The sequence below is a fragment of the Geotrypetes seraphini genome, chromosome 8 (assembly GCF_902459505.1).
Source record: "Geotrypetes seraphini chromosome 8, aGeoSer1.1, whole genome shotgun sequence".
Lineage (NCBI taxonomy): Eukaryota > Metazoa > Chordata > Amphibia > Gymnophiona > Dermophiidae > Geotrypetes > Geotrypetes seraphini.
In genome coordinates, this window is record NC_047091.1 from 110,725,571 (window position 1) to 110,747,582 (window position 22,012).

The following is a 22,012-nucleotide window of genomic DNA, read 5'->3' on the forward strand; positions in this document are numbered from 1 at the left end:
GGAAGGAGCATAGAAAGAGGGAAGATGCCATATGGAAGAGAGAGAGAGATGGTGCACACTGGATAGAAAGAGCACAGAGGGCAGTGTATGGAAGGGGCGAGATAGAGGGTGAGCAGTAGATGGAAGGGGAAGGGAGAGGGAAACAGACACTGAATGGAAGTGTGGGGGAGAGGAGGGAAACAGACACTGAATGGAAGTGTGGGGGAGAGGAAGGACAGCTGCTGAATGGAAGTATGAGGGAAAGGGGGGAGCATATGCTGGAAGGAAGTGGGGAGGAGAAAGAAAAAAAGGGCACATGCAGGATTGAGGGAAGAGGATAGAGTTAGTTACTGGAAGGGGTGAGGGAAAGAGGTGGCAAGCTATAGGTAGACACAGTGAAAGAGGGAAATTGAGGACTGAATAGTAAAAAAGAATTTAGACAGGCAGAAAATAAATTGAGAAGGAAGACAGGGAAGAACAGGAGGAAGGAAGCGGAGAGAGAGATGCCAGAGCAGGGGGGAAGGAGAAGAGACAGATACCAGATCAATGGGGGTGAAAGGAGAGATGGAAGGGGGAGGCATACAGTTTTGGAAGGGGCATAGAAGGAGAGAAGATGCCATATAGGGGAAGAGAGATGGCAGAAAGTGGATGGAAGGAAGAGAGCAAAAAGAAGATGAGGAAAGCAGAAACCAGAGAAGACAAAAGGTAGAACAAAAATTTTCTATTTATTTATTGCTTTAGGAGACATGTGTCACTGTTTCTGTGGTATTGCATTGTATGCAGAGTCCAGTTTCTTGCTGGTTCAATTTAACCTTTGTCTATGTATTTCTATTTTATCCCCCCTTTTACAAAACTATGGAGCGTTTTTTAGCACCAGCCGTGGTGGTAGCAGCTCTTATGCTCAGAATTCTATGAGCGTCAGAGCTGTTACCACCGTGGTTAAAATCCAAACTACAGTTTTGTAAAAGGGGGAGGGGTAAGTTTGTGATGACATTCCATACTAGGCGAAGGTGTTTTCTGTGTTCTGTGTGTTCGAAAGACATGGTTTTCTGTTAGGATTGACTGCAGGATTGATCTGTACTAGTCTGGCTTTAGTTTTACAATGGGTGTATTGCTGTTGTACTTCTCACTGCAGTATGTAAGATGCTGCCTTTTCCTAGGTACTCATGTGTGACGTGTGGCTTGTTACTAAAAATCATGTTTTTCGTACAGATGGGGGGGGGGTGCCAAAAAATGATGGGCCCCGGGTGTCACACATGCTAGGTAAGCCACTGCTTGTCTTCAACCCTTTTACTTACTGGACTAATCTGAGTTTTTATTAGAGTGCTTTTAGGGATGATACATGGGATTTACATTGTGAAATTACAGATGGTAGATCTGTTGCTGTGATATATACAGTAGATAATGGTTACTGTGGATGGGCAGACTAGACGGGCCATTTGGCCTTTATCTGCCGTCATGTTTCTTATACTATATTAAAAAAATTAAAGGCTACTGTTCAAGATTATCACCCATAAAAAGGCATGTGGGTCATTTCATATCAAGTAGACCATGCTCAACCTCCTCCAAATTGAACAAAATTTTATATTGGTATTCCCTAGGGTCTCAAACAAAACCATGCACATTTTTTTGACTGGATCTCTCTATTGGTTCGAGACTTAAAGGCAGCTGAATGGAGGTCACTTTCAGAGTGCCATGGTCTGCATAACACATCCCTTACCCTCCTCCCCCCAAAAGAGGCAGCAGTGGTGCCCACTCTCTCCCAGAGCTGGAAGTCGAGGGCTGAGTGCAGGAGATTGGTTCTGAGCAGAGGAGCTGGAGAACCTAGGGAGGCAGAGAGCAGGTCGCAGTAGAGACCGACTTTATTTCAGGGCTGGTAGGACAGTTGGAAAGGAGGTGAGCGACTGGTCCCCAGCAGTCGCTTCTTGTTGATCAGCCAGCCCAGTTGGTGTTCAAGATTTTTGAATTGTGAATCACGTCCCTGCCTACTTTGCATGCTGTTTCTCTCATTTGCATGCTTGGATCGGGATCGGAATCGGATCGGTACACAGGTTAGTGAATCGGGTCAGAGGGAAATCAGGTCGCAAAGGGCTCGCAAACCGATTGGTTTACTTAGTGAATCTAGCCCTTTGTCTAGGTTTTGAAAAGCTTTCGTTCGTGCAGAATGTGCTGCCCAATGAAAACAGGCAGTGAAGGGCGGGGCTGGGGCGTGACAGGGCAGGGGTCCAGATTTTCCAGAAGGAAAATCTGGTAACCCTACTTGTACTGCATTTGCATAGGGTTCTCGGTGGCTGCTATAATGATCAGTAGCAGCCACAGAGAATCCTTATGAGCTTCAGAAGGAGAATTTCCTTGCAAGTAAGACAGGTTAACACTAGTCTTGCTTGCAAGGAAACCTGTTGTGCATCGGGACCAAAGTGCCAAATCAGCCTTTGAAACCAATTGCAGGGAGGAAATAGGACCAAAATGTGATGGATTTGGTTGTCATCTGGCCAGCTCAGAACCTAGGCTATAAATGGAGGGAACCAGACAAAATATTTAAAATCAGCAAGAGTCTAAGAAAATGTAGAATTCATAATTTGATAGTTGAGCTTATGTTGGTATTTGAATCAAAATATTATTGTGCCCTCTTAAGGCTTTAAAGAAGCAATTTCCCAGCCCATTCAGTCACGTGACTGTGTACAGAGCTCTGCGCCAGTCCTCAACATTCATGTGGAACTGCTAAGTAGGGTGAGACAAGGCTGGGCTGGGCCCAGGCCAGGGAGCTGCCATCACTGCAAGAACAGAGCCTCCTAGCTCTCACATTGTGATCTTTACCCAGTTTCTCCTGATCCATGCCAGGGCAGAACTGAGAGAAAAGAGGCAGGAGAAACACCCAGGCATGGCATGACAGAAGAGGTTGCTGTAGGTCAGAGTTAAGGTGCAGGGGGCCCTAAACCTGACTAAGTTTAAGGAGATAGAACCTGTTGGTTGGTGTTGGAACCCCCTCCCAAATTTCTGCCCTGGGCTTCTGCATATTTAATACAAGGTGTACTGGAATAAGATACATTGCAAATAATGAAGTAGCAGCTACACCAGCAAGGTTTGGAAACAACTGAGAGGCAGAAGAACTGGGATTGAAAGCTCACCTATTCCAGTTAAAATCTTTAAACATTTTTGCTTCCATTAAAAACTCTGAATATTACATAAGTGGATTTAAAAACGCATATCATTGCTTTGTTGCTTCTTTTCTCTTTTGAATGTTCAATTTTATATGGATTTTTAAAAGTGTTCAGTTCTTACGTACAGGGCTGGTTGTTAGAACATGCCAGAGTTAAAAGCACAAACCGGATCTAGATTCATCTGGCAGGGTTGATCCAGTACTAGGTTTATCCCATTGCATACAGGGACTTTAGTTCTGATTTCCCCATTTCATCCCCTAAGAAAAGCAAAACCACAAGTCCCAGCATGCATTAAGATAAAACCAAAACTAGATCAACCGTTCTGGGCAAATCTGACTCCAGTTGGCAACCCTAATGGGGGTCTAGAACAGACATTTGGAAGGAAAGCCTAAAGCCCACTGTTAGGTTGTGCTTCCTCCAGCTTTGGGTAGGCTTGAGGCCCCCCTGTGGCATGCTTACCACCCCCTAATACCAACCCTGCTTACATCCCTTTAATAGAAGAGAACATTTCAGGTGTTACAAAGTGAAGAGAAATAAAAAATGAAAAAGGGGCAGAACTGGGAAGCATGGTGTCTAGATATGAAGTTTTAGAAGGGGTCCATTGCAGAGGTGGTCTGCCAGGTATAATATATTATATACATCAGAGATGCGGCAGATGAAATCAGAGCATGGGAAGGCCGCGAAGCAGCGTCATTAATGTGATGCGGCCGCTGCTGGAGCCAGGAGGTTTGTGCATCTCACAGTGGGAGGGTCAATGGGAGTTCGTGTGCACCGGGGAGGGATGCACCAGGGATGGAGTGGGGGCGACGACGGCGGCAAACTGCTTAGACAAAATTGCTGGAGAGCAGGAAGGGCTGAGTTTTAAAATTTCTCTGCTGGCAAGTGGCACAGGTTGTAAGTGTGTGGGGCCTTAGTAAGTTGTGTCAGGCTGTTGTGTGGTGCTGTAGTAAGAGCGCATGCGCACTCTTGCTGGCCACGGACCTACGGATCTCGGAACACACCGGTAAGAGTGTGCATGCGCGCTTAGGGTTTTATTATAGTAGTATATATATATATATATACTACTATAATAAATGTGTGTGTATGTATATATATGTGTGTGTGTGTATGTATATGTGTATATATATATATATATACACACATACACACACACATTAGTTTAATTGTTTTTGTGATTTCTTATATAATGTAAATTTTTATGCATCTATTTTCCTCCCCTTTTACAAAATTGTAGTGCGGTTTTTAGTGCTGGCCGCAGCAGTAACAGCTCCGACACTCATAGAATTCCTGTGAGCATCAGAGCTGGTACTGCCATGCCAGCACTAAACCCACGCTACAGTTTTGTAAAGGGGGTTATTATTTATTGATTTTAGTCTTTTATATATTTAGACTTCTGATCCAGGTCTAACAGCCAAAACGCAGAATAAAATGTAAAATCCTGATGTTGACTCAGAAATCTTTATATACTTTTCAAGTTATCTAAATTCATTAACAACTCCATATTCTTCACATGCTCTTGGATTTGTACAAGACAATAGGTTGGTTATTCTGTTAGAAGGATCAAATGGGAATTGATACATAGAAATGCTTTTTCTTTTTTTTTTTTTTTTTTTTAAATCTAGCACCCTGTTTATGGAATCAGCTTCCATATCAAACCCACTTAGAACCCAATTATAAAGCCTTTAATATACTGCTAAAAACTCACTATTTTCAATTAGCTTTTGGAGAAAGCATTCCCAATAATTAATTATTGAAATGAAACATCAGGGCTCTTCTTGTTTTTCTTCATTGCACAACAGATCCACCTTTGTTTTATTTTTTTAATTTAATATTTATTTTGTGTAGTATGTATTTACTAGGTCTGTCCTATAATTTTAATGGTGTTCCTTATCTTGTGATTTATATTTTAAAAGTAACTGCTAAGAACTATTGTAAGCTTCAGCAGTATATACAATTTTATTAAAGATGCATATTTTCATACTCAGGTAGATAAATTATTGAACTGTAAATTGACTGTACACATTAATTCATAGGTGTAAGCACGTGCAATTGAGTTTGCATGCACTAGTGCTGCCCGATTCGAATCGATTCACCAATTCACTTCAGATGAATCGATTCAAATTGATTTGGTTTGGCAAAAAAAAAAAAATACAAAAAACAACCCGAACTCACCGATTCAAGACCCATTCACAGCATTCATGCTTTCCCTCTACCGCTGCCACATGCCGGAGTTGCCCCCATCTAAAGTAACTTCCGGGTTTGTGAAACCGGAAGTTACATCATAAGAACTTGGGCGTGCTGAGCGGACATCATGCTGGCTCTCTCCTTCTCACCGCGAAAACATTCTCCTCTCCTCCATGCGATTCCCAGTATAAGTTTGAGAATCAGGCAGGGGGGCTGGGGAAGCTGAGAATTGGGCTGGGAAAGCTGAGAATCAGGCTGCCCGATTCACGATTTGAATCGATTTACACGACAAAAAAAAATCGGCCTCCCGATTCATTGACTGACCCTCCCCCCTAAAACAGGAGCGGCAGCGCTGCATCTTGCTGGCCTGCCGCTCCTGCTTCAGAGGGCAAGTGGGGAGGGTCAGTTGGGAAGTGGCTTCCCCACTGGTGTCTGGCTTCCCCACAGCAATTTACCTAATTTCAGCAGCCTGCCCTGCAGAAGATTGCTGGCTCTAGCGATCTTTGCAAGCTGCCATACATCGTCCGAGTTGTCTTCTCTCTGCCGCGGTCCCTCCCTTTCTCTGATGTCAGAGGAGGGGCAAGACCGCAGCATAGAGAAGACAACTCTAACAACGTATGGCAGCTTGCAAAGATCGCTAGAGCCAGCGATCTTCTGCAGGGCAGGCTGCTGAAATTAGCTAAATTGAATACGCAGGCCTTCAGGGGGGTGCATATGTTCAGGGGAGGGGGCCCTGGTGTAGAAGTACATGGAGGGAGGGAGGGAAGAGGGGTTCAAAGACGTGCATATGCCAGACTTTTGGGGGGGGAAGAAATAAGGAGTCTAAAAACAGAGGAGAGGGAGAGGGAGAGAGATGGTGGACAATGGGATTTAGGGATGAAAGTTACAGAAAGGGAGAGATGCTCGATGAAAGGGTAGTTGAGAAAAGGTGGATCTGTAGATGGAGATGAAAAAAAGGAAAGATGCCAGACCTCCAGGGGAGAGAAGGGAAACGGAAGGGGAGGACAGAGATGGCAGATGGATGGTTAACATGGAGAAAGAAGAAAGAAGGAGACCCTGGCAAGCAAGCTATCAGAAGACAACCAGAGCCTGGGACCAACAAGATTTGAACAATGACCAGACAACAAAAGGTAGAAAAAATAATTTTATTTTCTGTTTTGTGATTACAATATGTCAGATTTGAAACGTGTATCCTGCCAGAGCTTTTGTTAGACCACAAATGTGAGCTAGGATTTAACAGAGAGGATTTTTTTGCTTACTTTGTTTACACCACAGCACCAGTGTGGTTAGGAGAAGGCAAAGGGGGTGAAGAGGCTATAAAATAAATCCACCAGGATGTTTAAAAAAAACAAAAAAAACAACCCCCTCCCAAAAAAAAAAAAAGAACCCCACCCAATTGGGCAGGAAAATCTAATTGAAAAATCAATTCAGTAGGCTGAAACGAATCGAAATTTTTTTTCCTGAATCGGGCAGCACTAGCATGCACTAACATTTTTAAAGACATACAAATGATCCAAAAGCTTGCTAACAAACAAAGGTTCCTACTGGACAGGTGTTGTTGAATCAAGAAGGCAATTCTAATAGTCACAGTGGAGCTGATTGCCAAGAGGATAGTATATTATAACAGTGTGGGAAGACTAGTGGCTTTTGGCAGAAGCAAGGAAAAACAAGAGGGGTGGCATTAAGGAAAACCTGAAGAGTACATGGGATACCAAGAAGGAATTGCAAGTATTAAAAAAAACTCATTTTGGGTGGATAAAAGCAAGGGAAAGGGGTGTGTGCAGGAAAGTAACATGGTAGATGACAGCAAAATTGACCAGTTCTCCTATCCAGATATCAGCAAACTAAAGACTGAATGCAAGCAAGAAAGAACCTGAATCCAATCCTCAGGGAGTGAATCATCACTTAGAAAAAGAGCTGTTGTCTAGAAGTCCTGAAGGGGATAAAAAGGCATAGCTCAATCACAGGAATATAGGGAAGACCAAGCTAGAACAGGATGGACAATCCAACAGTGACCAAGACAGCAAAAGACAAACACAAGGGCAAGACGAATAGCCCATCAACACAGGTTAGATTCCCCAAATAGGTCTTAAATTTTTCTGCCTTGCAGGGATGATATGAGGACAACATTTGCAGACTCTGAAGTGGTGGATGGATGAGAGGGAGAACCAGTCATTGCACAATGGTGATATCTAATGGCTGGAATCAGGTCCGTGATTGCAGAGTTCAAGGAGGAGTCCTGGCACATGACTCCTGGCGAGTTGTGGATATAAGTAGAAGAAAGGTATTCAGCTAGTTGTGAATAAGGGCTAATGGCACAGAATCGACTGAGGCTAGTTCCAATTAAAAGACTGGAAGCCCAGAGAAGCAGGAGAGAAGAAAAGGAACAAAACAGCCATATTAAGTTGATTAAATAGATGGAGAAGCACAGACTTAGAGGAATAGGGTGATCTGGAACCAGACTGGAAAAAATTACTCTTAGTATTAGAATAAATAAAACCCAGGGCTTGAAGAGATGGAGCACATGAGAGGATCTTAGAGGCAAAACAAAGAATTGAAATAAGGCAGAACCGAGGTTCATTTTAGTAAAAGAATGCTACATAGAAATATCATGCTGACAGGATACCTCAGTCACACACGACAGAGTAGTATTAGGGGAGTGCAATTAGGGCAGCTGCACCTTGGCTAGAGAAAGCCCTAAGCATGCTGGAAGCTGAAGAAGGTAGTGGGCTTTGTGGACCCAGCTATATCTAACACCAGCTGTGGCAGGATATACTTATTTTATTTGTTTTCATGTCATTCTCTAGTGAGGGGAGATGATGGGAGCCAGCTGCAGCTCTTAAAAGCTGGCCTCTGGAAGGCCCTTTCCATCACATTGCAGCCTTTATGTTGCTTGATGCAACACAGATATAATAAAAAGCCAACAATACAATAACTGACACTATCGCAAAGGCAATGCAAGACAATAAAGAACAAAACTGCTGCACAGTCTGAAAATAAACCCAAAATGGGAGGAGAAAGCCTCAGACAGGGCCCTCCCACCGCCACAAAAGCGGTTTAAGGTGTTCAGGCAAAGCCTCAGACATAAAATAAACCTCCCCAGGGAAAATCTAAAGGTCTGTGAAATGCAGTGAAAATAGATAAATAGTCAAAGTAAAATCAACTCGGACTTATCTTCAGATCAAAGATCGGTACACCGACGGTGGCCAGCGTTTCACATTTCCTGCTGCCTCAGGGTGTAGCCATTCCGATCAAAAACTTTCAAGTGGGACTCGTGAAACCCGTCTCCCTGCCTATGAGGTTTTGCCTGCATTCAGACATGTTTCACGAGTCCCACTTGAAAGTTTTTGATCGGAATGGCTACACCCTGAGGCAGCAGGAAATGTGAAACGCTGGCCACCGTCGGTGTACCGATCTTTGATCTGAAGATAAGTCTGAGTTGATTTTACTTTGACTATTTCTCTATTTTCACTGCATTTCACAGACCTTTAGATTTTCCCTGGGGAGGTTTATTTTATGTCTGAGGCTTTGCCTGAACACCTTAAACCACTTTTGTGGCGGTGGGAGGGCCCTGTCTGAGGCTTTCTCCTCCCATTTTGGGTTTATTTTCAGCCTGTGCGGCAGTTTTGTCCTTCTTTATTGCCTTGCATTGCCTTTGTGATAGTGTCGGTTATTGCTTGATGTAAACGTACCAGCTGGTTTGGGTAGTGGGTTTGTTTTCCTTACATGTTGTATGTTAATAAAGCTGCAGCCTAATGTTATTACCAATAAGAAGCTGAATGGCTTGTCAGTCATTTTGTGTGAAGTTATACCCTGTCCTTTTAAAAGAAGGTATGGGGCATGAGTAAATAGATGGCAAGGCAGGGGAGGATCATGGCTGCCTATATTATAAGTAATTTGCCCAAAATCACAAGGAGCTGCAGTGAAATTTGAATCTTGGCTAATCTCTGGCTCTTAGCCCACTGCTTTTTGGCTGCTCCTCCATTCAGACAAGTGAACGAGAAAACCAAGGCAGGTAAGTGAACATGGGGATAATGGGAAGGAAAAGGGGATAGGCTTGGATACCAAGAGAAGACCCAAAGCATCATGGACAGAGAGAATGGGTGAACATTAAGCCCTATCTTAAAACACTGATGCTAGAAGCCGCATGATAGACTATGGCAGGTTAGGGCTCTAGAGGACGACGAGAAAAGCCAGTCCAACAAGTTCCATGAGAGAAGCCAGCTGCCAGGGTGCATTCCTGCACCACCACACTCTACAGAAACAAAGGAGAGCTGGGCATGGGGTTCAGCAGAGCCCAAAACGGCCAGTGCTTAGACTTTTTGACTCATTTTTATATCCACCTACCACCACTCCACTCCCAGGTTTCTAATGTGTCTGGGAGCCCCCTGAAGAATGAAAATATCCCCAGGAGGTTTCATCATCATAGGGCTGCAGATTCCTGTTCCAGAATTATTGGCCAACAGCCCATATGTTCCTTGTGAACAGAAGGAGGGATAGCAGAGGTTTGCATTTACAGCCTAGATAAGACCTTCAGAGAATGACACGGGACAGAATTTGTCCCTGTCCCCATAGATAATCACGGGAAACCATCTCGTGTCATTCTTTAGTGTCTATCTCAACCTCAGTCCTTCTACATCAGCATTCTTCAATGCAAGGCTTGAGGGTCAGTGACTATGCCCATTCATACTCCAATTCTTCCCTCTCTCCTTAAAGAATGACATGGGGATGGTGTCCCCCAGTTAACCACAGAGACGGGAACAAATTCTGTCCCCATGTCATTAATTTTCCAAGTTTATGTGTTTTTCATACAGGCAAAAATTTAGAGATAGCTTGCTTAAACCAAATCATAATCAGAAAGCGTATTTTTAGCTACCAGTGCGTACTTTAGAATTCTTAGAAAAACAGGGGAGGAGGGAGGGAAAGAGGTGCACAGGCAGGTTTGGAAGCTGGATGCATAACAGGCATGCAATCTCCAATTCAGTATTCAAGAAACATAGATGGATCTCCTAGTTTTATATGAGTTGAAAAATCTACATGGCCCATTAAGTATGCCATTGAACAGTTGCCCCATCACATCTCAGTAAATGCCAATTTCACACTGAACCACAAATCAAAGTTTGTGTGGCCATATGCATCCCTTACACATTTTCTGCTCTCCTTACTTTTCCCCCTCCAGCAAATGTAGAAGCAAGGTCAGAACCATCAACTTGACTTCAGACACGCCAACTGAAGTGCTATCCGTCTGCAAAACATTCACCCAAACTACTAACAGTTCCCAAACTGAATTGAGTGTGTGGAGATAAAATGGTATACATGTATTTTCCTGCAGCTGTGCTGCAAAAAGTTCACAGTAAGAGAGAAAAAATGAGTAGCCAATAACAGTAGATCCAGCCTTCAAACACCCCTTCTGATTGGTTACTCCTTCTATACACAGGTGTTCTGAATTGGCTTGGATGCAGGCAGCAGCCAGGCGCTCCTGGAATATCAAGTGGGCAGGACTAGTATGCAGGTGCTTTCTTTTATAATTATGAGCCCTGCTTAACTATCAAAAACATTAGAATACACTGCTCAAGTAATCACTTGAAACCCTACCCTGAACCTATGTTTCATAGCTTGGACAAAACTTTCTGGGCTTGCACTAATTACTAACTTTTCCCATCACAGCAGGTCTTATCGTTAACAGCTTTCTAGGCCCAGAGGGAAAAAAAAAAAATGAGAAAAGCGTTTGGGCAGAAATAATCCCATTGTAAAAATGTATCATTTAAAGGCGTGGGCTTCTGAACTAGGCAGGTCCCTTCCTCAGGACACCTTTAATACACTTCTGACCAGCCCTCTTACTAGATTACAGACGAACAGAGAATTTGCACAAGGCAGAAGAAGGTTCAGAGGAAAGAAGAGAAAGCTATTGAGAGGGCAGTAGATGCCTGGAGCAATGTACCAGAGCCGATAGAAACAAGGGATTTGCATTCATTTTGCAGTACAATCAAATAGGCTCCTCTCATTAACTCCTGGATCTGGAATGGGCCAATTGCATCCCCCCTACCCTATCCCCCACCGCTTTTCAAGTATAATTAAGCAGCTTATACCATTCCCATTATGAACCTTAGGTATACACCTCTTCAAACTTAGGGCTCCTTTTACAAAGGTGTGCTAGCATTTTTAGCGCATGCCCAAGATTAGCTTGCGCTAGCTGAAAAATTACAGCCTGCTTAAAAGGAGGTGGTAGTAGCTAGCACATGTGGCATTTTAGCACACACGTTAAAACCGCTAGCGCACCTTTGTAAAAGTATTTATGCAATAAATACTCCATATTGGTGGAAAACCAGGCTGCAGCTTTGTTTATTAAAATACCATTTAGCAAATAATTAGTGGAAAACAAATCTCCCAAGCTACAAACATAGTACCACATATTGATAGTATACAATATTATAGTCCCCTGGCCCCACCATTCAGCTAGGGCCTGGGTGTAAGCATGGACCTCCATGCCCCCTTTCTAGGTCACCTGACATAACATAAAATAATAGCAAATTTCTAGACCGCATAACCTTTAGTTCAATGCGGTTAACAAAAGATTATGCTATGGGAAAATACAGAGATAATGTGATGCATAAAAATTTAGCTAGCCAAAAATTTGGAGAAAAGAAAAGTCTTCAAAAGTTTTCTGTAATAAGGAACCTGATGAGCCCATACCTTGTAGCTCGGTATTACTGCAGCTGCAACAATCTCAAGCTCACCATCACACTGGAATAGACTCCTAACACTATATGGGATGGGGGAAAGAAAACCAAACCACCTCTAAAGAACAAAAGACACTGTGCCTCAGAGGCCTTGGCCTAAATACTCCTCCCATAATACGCTACCATGTTCCCCTTAGCCAATCCTATTACTGCTTTGCAGAAGGAAGCTAACTCTCCAGCCTATACTGCTTGCTTCCCCTCATCACCTGACACTCATCCCCAAATCTACACCTATGAGTCTCGGTAGGTGACCCTCATAGGCCATCCAACACAAGGTTAAGGTCACCCATTGAGACAAGCTCTTGGGCTCTAAATTAATAATGAAACATAAAAATAAACTCTTAAAAATCATTCTTTATTCATATGCAAAAGACAAAAAAAAAAAAAAAAGAATTACATGAATAAAACGCCTTGAAAATAAGTTGCCAAAATGTGTGCAATCCTAGTAGAAATGGACAGAGATGAACAGGAATGGAATTTTGTGAGACTACAAACAACCAGGGCCGCCATCAGGGCAGTACTACCAGTCCTGCATTCAGGGGCCCAGAGCTGACAGGGGGCCCGGGCTCCCCCAGGGTCCTAGGCAGTGTTCACTCTAAGGTGAGCGCATGAGCGATCGCTCACTATTTTCAGTGGCGTCGCTCATACGCTTTCCCCTGTCGCTCACTCGAGGGTGGGAGGAGGTGAGAGGAGACGGCGGCGGCCTGTATTTTAAAGTTAAAAGATGCAGCGGCGGCTCCTCTCAAGATCCCCGACTGCATCGGATTTCCGACGCAGGTGGGGATTCGTGAGAGGAGCCGCTGCCACGTCTTCAGTGTCCTACCAAGGGGGGGGGGGTGGTCCGCCCCGGCTATGCACCCGCCATAAGGCTGCAGTAGGAGAGGAAGTTCGGGCCAGCCAATCGCTGTCTGGCTGGGCGGAACTTCCTCTCCGACGGCAGAATTGACGTCGGGAGAATGCTGGTTGGCCCGGTGGGAAGCAGAGAGAGCTTGGGGCAGCCGCGGCGGTGGCTTTGGGGCCTGTTTCCCCCGATGGTTGCGGTAGTGGCTTTGTGGAGGGTAGGGAGAAAGAAAGGGGGCAGGCAGGGAGACAGAAGGGAAACAGAAAAAAAGAAAGGGAGCATCAAAAGGAAAAAAAAAGAAAGAAAGGGCAAGGAGAGAGGAAGAAAAAGTTAGGGGAGGGAATGAGGTCTGGAGGAGAGGAAGCATACAGGCTGAAAGAAGGGAAGAAAGATTGGATGCACAGTCAGAAGATGAAAGTGCAACCAGAGACTCATGAAATCACTAGACAAGGTAGGAAAAATGATTTTATTTTAAATTTAGTGATCAAAATGTGTCTGAATTTATATATGCTGTCTATATTTTGCACTATGGCCCCCTTTTACTAAACCGCAATAGTGTTTTTTAGCGCAAGGAGCCTATGAGTGTCGAGAGCAGCGCTGGGCATTTAGCGCAGTTCCCTGCGCTAAAAACTGCTATTATGGTTTAATAAAAAGGATGGGGGTATATTTGTCTATTTGTGTATGGTTGTTACTGAGGTGACAATGCATAGAGTCATCTGCCTTGGCCTCTTTGAAAAAAACCCAGAATAGGAATGATAATTAACATTTTCTCAGCGTATAGTGTGCTTTGTGTTTTTTAATTTTATTGTTGGTAGATCATTTTGACTTGGTCATTTTAAAGTAGCTCTCAAGCCCAAAAAGTTTGGGCACCCTTGAGCTAGAGCGTTGAAGCTGTGTATTTCTATTTTATCCCCCCTTTTACAAAACTGTGGAGTGTTTTTTAGCGCCAGCCGTGGTGGTAGCAGCTCTGATGCTCAGAATTCTATGAGCGTCAGGGTTGTTACCACTGTGGCTAAAATCCAACTACAGTTTTGTAAAAGGGTGAGGGGTTAGTTTGTGATGACATATTCCATACTAGGCAAAGGTGTTTTCTGTGTTCTGTGTGGTCGAAAGACATGGTTTTCTGTTAGGATTGACGGTGTAGGATTGATCTGTGCTGGTCTGGCTTGTTTAGTTTTACAATGGGTGTATTGATGTACTGCTCACTGCAATATGTAAGATGCTGCCTTTTCCTAGGTACTCATGTGTGACGTGTGGTTTGTTACTAAAAATCATGTTTTTCGTACAGATGGGGGGGAGTGCCAAAAAATGATGGGCCACAGGTGTTACATATGCTAGGTACGCCACTGTAGGTAAAGATACCAGAAAGCTGGCGTAGCAGAAACTTTAAGTAAATTGTTATTCTTCTAAGCTTTGAGTATTTAACCCTCCCACAATCTCACGGGCACTCGTTTCAAGTTTCAAGTTTATTGAGATTTTGATTTAAACGCAATATCAAATATTTTCAATGCGTATAACAAAAATAAATTTGGGGAAATAAATAAAACCATTTGAACAATAAACATACAAACATATCCATAGATGATTAAAATTACATAAGGAGTACAAGGATAAACTACATTTGTTTAAAAATGCGTCCTCCGTGCCTGCTCATAAATTTGTGGAGTATGTAACTTGTCGTTCATGCATATTTTTTTTTGCACACACCTCATCAATCCTTAGAGGGAACATTGGTCCTAGGCCACCATAGCACAAATTCCTGTATTATGCTTCTGCTGTGCACAACAATAAACACTGCTGTCATACTTTTTTTTGTCCCCTGCCGATTTCCTGATAGCACCCCCCCCCGTACAAAAGTGGGGGGGAAGGGGTGCTTGGGGGGGCCCAATAGGATTGCTCAGTAAGGGGCCCAGAAATTTCTGATGGCGGCCCTGCAAACAACCCACCCTTCAGTTTCTCAAGAACAAAGACATAATAAGCTAAGGGGAAAATAAAAAAAAGCAAGACTCAGGCCACACTATAGAAATCACTGTACAGCTTCCCAGAAACCTTAGGGGACTGTCTGGGGAGGGGCATCTAGAAAGTCAGAAGTTTTGGTAGCTGTTTAGAATATCACAAAACCTGGTGTGTGGAAACATTTATGCACAAAGAAGGATGGAAAGACAATAAAAACCAAAATATACTACAAATGGGCAATATCTTTAGCAGCATGGGCAGACTGGGATTTTTACCTGCCCTTGTATCTTATATTACTATCTATATTCTACTTGAAGTCAACTGAATAGCAAAGGAATTCACAGCCAGACCAGACAAGAGGTGTGTCCAAAGGGGAAGGGCATCACAACCCCTTGCATACTTACCTTTAGCATTTCCAATTCACCCAGAAGGCTAAAACCTTTGATTTTATGGGCATATACACCTATTAAATTGGTATCACTTCAGAATATCAGAATGTGTTCCTTCTAACCATGAGATGTAATTACTTGTGCAGAAGTTAAAGAAAAGTACCCCATCCCCCTCAATTCCACAAAGGAGCCTTAAAAGCCCTTAGACTCGGGCAGTGTCTTGATTAAACTGTGGGTTCTTAAACTCATTTTAACATCCCCCCCTCTTTCATTAATGAGCCCGCATGCTTAGGAGCTTAATCACAGAACTGTTCCTTTTTAACAGGGAATAAAAAACTGCCAACCAGAGAGAGATCAATGTACAATCATTTTTCATGAAAACTTTCAAGGAACATTTTTAAGACACACATCTCTAGTAATATAACCCTAGAGCTGCAACATTCAGGAATCAGAACCAAAATCGATATGCAATTACTGAACACAGTGAACTGCCCTTTCTAGCCAGTGGACAAACATTTTGTACAACTTCTCTAACAACAAAAAATTAAAACCCAACCAAGCAAGAAGTCGACCTGCCCCCACACATACTTCCATGGTACACACAGGCCGGGCAGAACAGGTAAATTGTTATGAATCAGGTGCCGCACCCCAGGTGAGTTGAAAATTCTTACCTGTGTGAGAAAGCAAACTTTAGTGGTCCAACCCAGGAAAGAAAAGTCCTCGAAACTCCAGCAGGACTCCTAAAGCTTTCTTTAGTGAGGGGAGACTAGGAAGGAGGATGAATTGCAAAGCTTCTGCTGTCAAGCTGTTTCAGCTTTCCTCTTTGACTGCAAGGGAGACAAACTAAGCCGCCTTTTCTTGAACACTGTAGATGCATGGAGACAAAAATACTGTACTTCAGTGAAACTGGCAGATTCTTCCTCAGCAATGGGTAGTGAGGCAGACACCCAGGAGAAGGCTTCTAGCTTTGCATGTAAGGGAAGAGCACCTGGTGCCCCTCCTGAGGGAGCTGCTATCAGCTCCCAGGTAAAGCTCTGTACAAAGCCTGGAGCCTGTTTCTAACTAAAGTATGCAGCTTTCGCTTCATCCAGCCTCTATTAACCCTTTGAGGGCTGGTGGCAACCACACCAGGAAGAGAGAACACCGTTTGCCTATTTGAAGAACTTTTAACCAGCCACCAGCTAAGGAGCTAATCCTGGTTCAAAGAGAACTACAAATGCAAATACTAAGAAGGCTATGGGTGCTCAAAAGAAACTCTTAAATTAGGTTTCGCTGGTACAGAGCTGACAGGTTACCCGATTCCAGGATAAAGATTTTGGGACAGACCTGGATTTCTGACCACCCTATCATGGGGCATTATGAGACTTGCAGCACTGATTTTAATGGGCAGGATTGGGCACTACAAGTCCCACACCTTTTTGGGATGAAAGTTTAAAACCAGGACTGGCAAAAAGTCTCCTACCTGGAACTAGGTAACAGCATCTACTGTATGTTAGTATGAAATTCTTTTGTCAGTTCATTTGGAATATGTTGAAATAAAAATCAACAAGCAAGCTTTTATTGGATTAATTCAATACAACTGGGACAACCTTTCAAGCACTGTCGCCCTCTGCAAAATGGGAGCAATTAGGGTTACCATATGGCTCCAAAAAAAGGAGGATGGATTGAGACATCTAGCTTTTACTCATCTCCTCACGCTTAGATTCATAGGCAGCTAGATTTGGGGGGGCCTGCAAGCTCCACCCCAGACCCCACCCCCATAATAGTACTAATTGTAATACCATTTTTTCCATTCATTTTTCATATATACACACAATATAATCTTATTAACACACAATATAATCTTATTAACAATAAATAATGGTTAACTGTATGTGTCTCAACATTCATTCCTACCAGAACACCTGGCCTTGGTCACACATGCAGAACACAGATAACCCCTATGTAAATACAGGACCACAAACTAGAAGTACTAATATATACAAACAAAACCCTAAGATGCCAGACTCTACATACAGTACAACCCCCAGAGAAATATAAACAAATACATTTCTTCCTGAATAGTGCAAAATATAGACAGCAAATGTAATTTCTCAAAACTGACACAATTCAATCACTAAATTGAAAATAAAATCATTTCCCCTACCATTCAAACCATCTTTCCCAGTCTCTGGCCGCACTTCCTTCTGTTTGTGCTCTTAACTGTGTAACCAGGGCCACCTTATCCATTTGCCGTTTTTCTCTCCTTCACTTTCTGCCATACATCCATCTTTAGCATTAACTTTTAACATTCAGCTTTCTTCCATTTTTCTGCTTTCTCATCAAAATCTACTTTTTCATGTCTTCCCTTCCCATCTATCCATGTGTACCATCTCCTCCCTCTTTCTTTTCCCCTACTCCCATCTATCCATAAGAAGCATTTCTTCTTATCTCTTCTGTCACACCCATTGCTGTGCACCATCTACTCCATCTGTCTCCCCTTCCCCTCCATCCCTATGCACCATCTCATTCCTCTCCCATGGTCAGACATTTCTGTCTTCCCCCTTCCCCCCTCATATGGTCAGGCATCTTTCCCATAGCCTGGAATCTCTCTCCTCTCCTATGGTCTGGCATCTCTCTCTCCTTCCCGAGGTCTACCATCTCTCTCCTCTCCTTTTTTTAGTCTGGAATCTCTTTCTCCCCTTTCTCCCTTCTATTCTGGGGTCTAGCATCTCTCTCTCTCTCTCCCCTTCCCATTCCAGTGGTTTGACATCTCTCCCTTCTTTGGGTCATCTCTTTTCCCTCCCAGTGTAACATTTCTCCCTCCCTCCTCTCCACCACTATCATGTCCAACAATTCTCCATTTTTCTTCCTTTCCCCATATACATCATCTCTCTTTCTCTCTCATGCCTTACACCTAGGTCCAACAATTCTCTGTTACTTTTCCCTCCCCCACCGGTTACATTTCTTTCTCTCCCTTCCCACTACATCACCTGTGCAGCATCTCTCTTTTCCTCCTTTCCTAACCCTCCCTCAGCCCATGCATTTGTCCTTCCCAACCCTCTCCCAGTACGTGCAGTATCTGTCTTTCCCAACCCCCTGAGCATTGGTCCTCCTGTCTTCCCAACTCCCTAAGCCCTGCTCCCAGCCTCTCCCTGCCAGGCTCTGCACCCAGCCCCCTTCCTTCCCTCCCTCCCTCCCTCCCATCAGACTCTGCACCCATCCCCCTTCCCTAGCTCGCTCTGCACCCTGCCCCGTACTCCTACCTCCTCTGGCCTAGTGGCCCAGAGGAGCAGCGGGCAGGAGCGAGCTTTCCTTGCTCCTGCCCCACTGCTAACCTGGTTGGTCATGGCTGGTTTCTTCTGCTGTTGAGAGGCAATGAGCAGGCCTGCGCTTTGGTGTTACTGCTTGGTGCTTAGCGGCTTCTTTGACTGGCTCCCACAAAAGACGTGAAAAGCAATCATTCACAGATTTCATTGTATCTCACAGCATTTTATTTATTCCATCATCAGAGAAGTTATTTGGATCATAGGCAGCGGAATACTTTTTTGTTGGGGGGGGGGTCCAAAAGCTCTGCCCCAGATCCGCCCCTGACTCCATCCCCCATAATAATAATATTAATTGTAATGCAATTTCTTCTATCCATTTTTCATATATACACAATATAATCTTATTAATACATAATGGTAACCACAAAATTAAAAAACACAAAGCACACTATATGCAGAGAAAATGTTAATTATCATTTATATTTGGGATTTTTTCAATGATGCCAAGGCAGTTGACTTTAAAATATGCAATGTCACCTCAGTAACAACTATAGAAAAATAGACAAATATAGTGCAAAATATAGACAGCAGATATAAATTCTCAAAACTGACACATTTTGATCATTAAATTGAAAATAAAATCATTTTTCCTACCTTTGTTGTCTGGTGATTTCATAAGTCTCTGGTTGCACTTCCTTCTGACTGTGCATCCAATATTTCTTTCTTTCTTATCCAACATTTCTTTCAAAATCCAGCCTCATCTCCTTTGGGTCCAGGTCTCTCTCTCTTTTCCCTCTGCTTATCCTCCCCAGATCCAGTGTCAGTTCTCCTTTGTACCTACCACCACCTTTGTTCCAGGTCTCCCTCTCTCTCCCTCCTCTGTTATGATCTTTCATCTCTCTGTTCTTCCTCAGGGTCTCTTCCTCTCTGTATGCACCTCTTATAGTCCAGCATCTGCCTTCTGTCTTTCCCCTTTGGTCCAGGCCTCTTTCTCTCTTTCTTCTGCTTACAACCCCTCCCCCCTGTCCTATTGGCAACATGTCTCCCTCTGTTTACCTCCTCTGTTATGATCTTCCATCTCTTTGTTCTTCCTCAGAGTCTCTCCCCCTCTGTCTGCAGCTCCCATAGTCCAGCATGTGCCTCCTGTCTTTCCCCTTTGGTCCAGGCCTTTCTCTTTCTCTTCTGCTTACAACCCCCCCCCCCACCCGGTGTTTCTCTGCCTCTCTCGCTCCTTCCTTCCTCCCTCCCTCCTTCCTATGTCCCCCTCACTGCCTTCCAGCCTTTGTCCCACCTCCTCCCCTGAAGCTAGCCTGCCTGCCTCCCTCCTGTGCCGAAGCCTGGCCTACCAGCCGCCGATTCTTCCTTCCCCCCGAACCGCCACCGAAGCCAGTCATAAGAACATAAGAGCATAAGAATTGCTGCTGCTGACAGACCAGTGGTCTATCGTGCCCAGCAGTCCAGTCCCGCAGCGGCCCTTAGGTGAAAGACCAGTGCCCTAATTGAGTCTAGCCTTACCTGCATACGTTCTGGTTCAGCAGGAACTTGTCTAACTTTGTCTTGAATCCCTGGAGGGTGTTTTCCCCTATAAAAGCCTCCAAAAGAGCGTTCCAGATTTCTACCATTCTCTGGGTGAAGAACTTCCTTACGTTTGTACGGAATCTATCCCCTTTTAACTTTAGAGAGTGGCCTCTCGTTCTCTCTACCTTGGAGAGGGTAAACAACCTGTCTTTATCTACTAAGTCTATTCCCTTCATTCCTGATCATGTCCCTTCACAGCATCTTTGCCCATTAAAAAAAAGAAAAAAGTCTTCCTGCCCCGAACAGCTGAGTGGCAGGAGGCTGCTTAGAGGCTTCCCCTGCCATATTTGCGCATGTGTCAAAGTTGCTTTTCCAATGACTGATTGGATGGGATTAAGGCAGACGTCCGTAAAACTCATTTGCATGCAAAGTCATTTGAACATCGATCAATTTATCAGCCCCATAGCAACCCATGGGATTTTAATGACAATTTTTGTGCATCTGGGCCTTAGTGAAGAAATGGTTACAATTGATGAATTTTGATGGGGAGTGTTCCACTGAGGAGGTTGTGGATGTAGAATTCCTCTTTACAACAAGATGTGTTATTCAGGGTAAACAAGACTTTAGGCTTACTCCGTGGTGCAACTCGGCAATGTTTCAATTGCATAGGGAATTAAGATGGAGTGAGAGGTGGTGGAGAAAAACACCCTTGTAGGAATACTTGTGAATATGTGAGGATGAAAGAAGTAAATTTTATAAACAGTGAGATAATTCAGCTTTAAATAAAACTCAGGAGCTATTTCAAATAGTTTGTGTTTTGGAGAATTGAATGTCTCAGATGGACCAAATGAAGATGAATTTCTAAAGTTTATGGTGAAGTGTTTGGATAAGTCTATCTCAGTAGGTAAGTCTTGTGAAATTTTGCATGGAACTCATAGTGCAAGTGAAGAATGGGATGTGTTCCAAGAACTGACAGCTGTGAGGTTTGTTCCATATCGAACAGAATCTCCCCAAGATTCCTAGTGAATTCTTAGAATATAAGAACATAAGGTCTGTCAAATCCATTATTCTGTCTCCAACAGTGGCTAACCCAGGTCATAAGAACTTGGCAAGATCCCATGGAGTAAAACAGATTTCATGCTGCTTATCGTAGGAATAAGCAACAGATTTTCCTAACTCCATTTTAATAATGGCTTATGGACATTTGTTTTAGGAAATTGTCCAAATCTCTTTTAAACCCTGCTAAGCTAACTGCTTTCACCACATTTTCTGGCAACAAATTCCAGAGTTTAATTATACGTTGAGTGAAGAAATATTTTTTTCTGGTTTAAATTTTACTTAGTGACTTCATTGCATGCCTCCTATTCTGAGTATTTTTGGAAAGAGTAAACAAAGATTCACATCTACTTGTTTCACTCCACCCAGTATTTTATAGACCTCTATCATATCTCTCCTTAGCTAGCTAGGCACTTAGGACCTGGGTTGGCCACTGTTGGAAACAGGATACTGGGCTTGATGGACCTTCAGTATGTCCCAGTATGGTAATTCTTATATTCTCCAAGCTGAAGAGCCCTAGCTGATTTATCTTTTCATTATTTCTGTCAACCTTTTCTAATTCTGCTACATCTTTTTTGGGATATAGCGACCAGAATAGCACACAATATTCAAAGTGCTCTACAATTCAATCTACTTTGCTCTTGTTCCTCTGTGGTTGTGCTTCAGCTAGCTGAGGTTGTAGCTCCAAAATTGAGTTTAATTGTGAATAAGTCTTTACATTCGGGGATATTGCTAGCAGGTTGTAAACAAGGGATGTTGAAGCTTTTGCTACAAAAGCAGTTACTTACCGTAACAGGTGTTATCCAGGGACAGCAGGCAGATATTCTCTACATGTGGGTGGCGTCACCGACGGAGCCCCCTAGCGGACGTTTTCGTAAGCAGACTTGCTTGAAGACCTTCAAGCTTGTGATTGGCCTGTGCATGTGTGCGTGCCCCTCCT

At 43.5% G+C, this 22,012-nt stretch overlaps 2 protein-coding genes across 3 annotated transcripts in view; one reads left to right on the top strand and one right to left on the bottom strand.

Moving 5' to 3' along the window:
* TJP3 (tight junction protein 3) overlaps positions 1 to 16,261 on the bottom strand; it is a 71,540-nt gene extending 55,279 nt beyond the window's left edge. Inside the window, exon 1 of one of the 2 annotated variants that reach the window (XM_033956708.1) lies at positions 15,922 to 16,261. The gene's annotated coding sequence lies outside the window, so the exon portion shown is untranslated. Of the gene's footprint in view, positions 1 to 12,017; positions 12,119 to 15,921 lie in introns of those variants that run through there. The other variant, XM_033956709.1, reaches the window with a different exon arrangement.
* A 160-nt stretch (positions 16,262 to 16,421) lies between these two features.
* Positions 16,422 to 22,012, top strand: part of PIP5K1C (phosphatidylinositol-4-phosphate 5-kinase type 1 gamma) — a 193,796-nt gene continuing 188,205 nt past the window's right edge. Inside the window, exon 1 of the mRNA XM_033956714.1 lies at positions 16,422 to 16,722. The gene's annotated coding sequence lies outside the window, so the exon portion shown is untranslated. The remainder of the gene's footprint in view (positions 16,723 to 22,012) is intronic.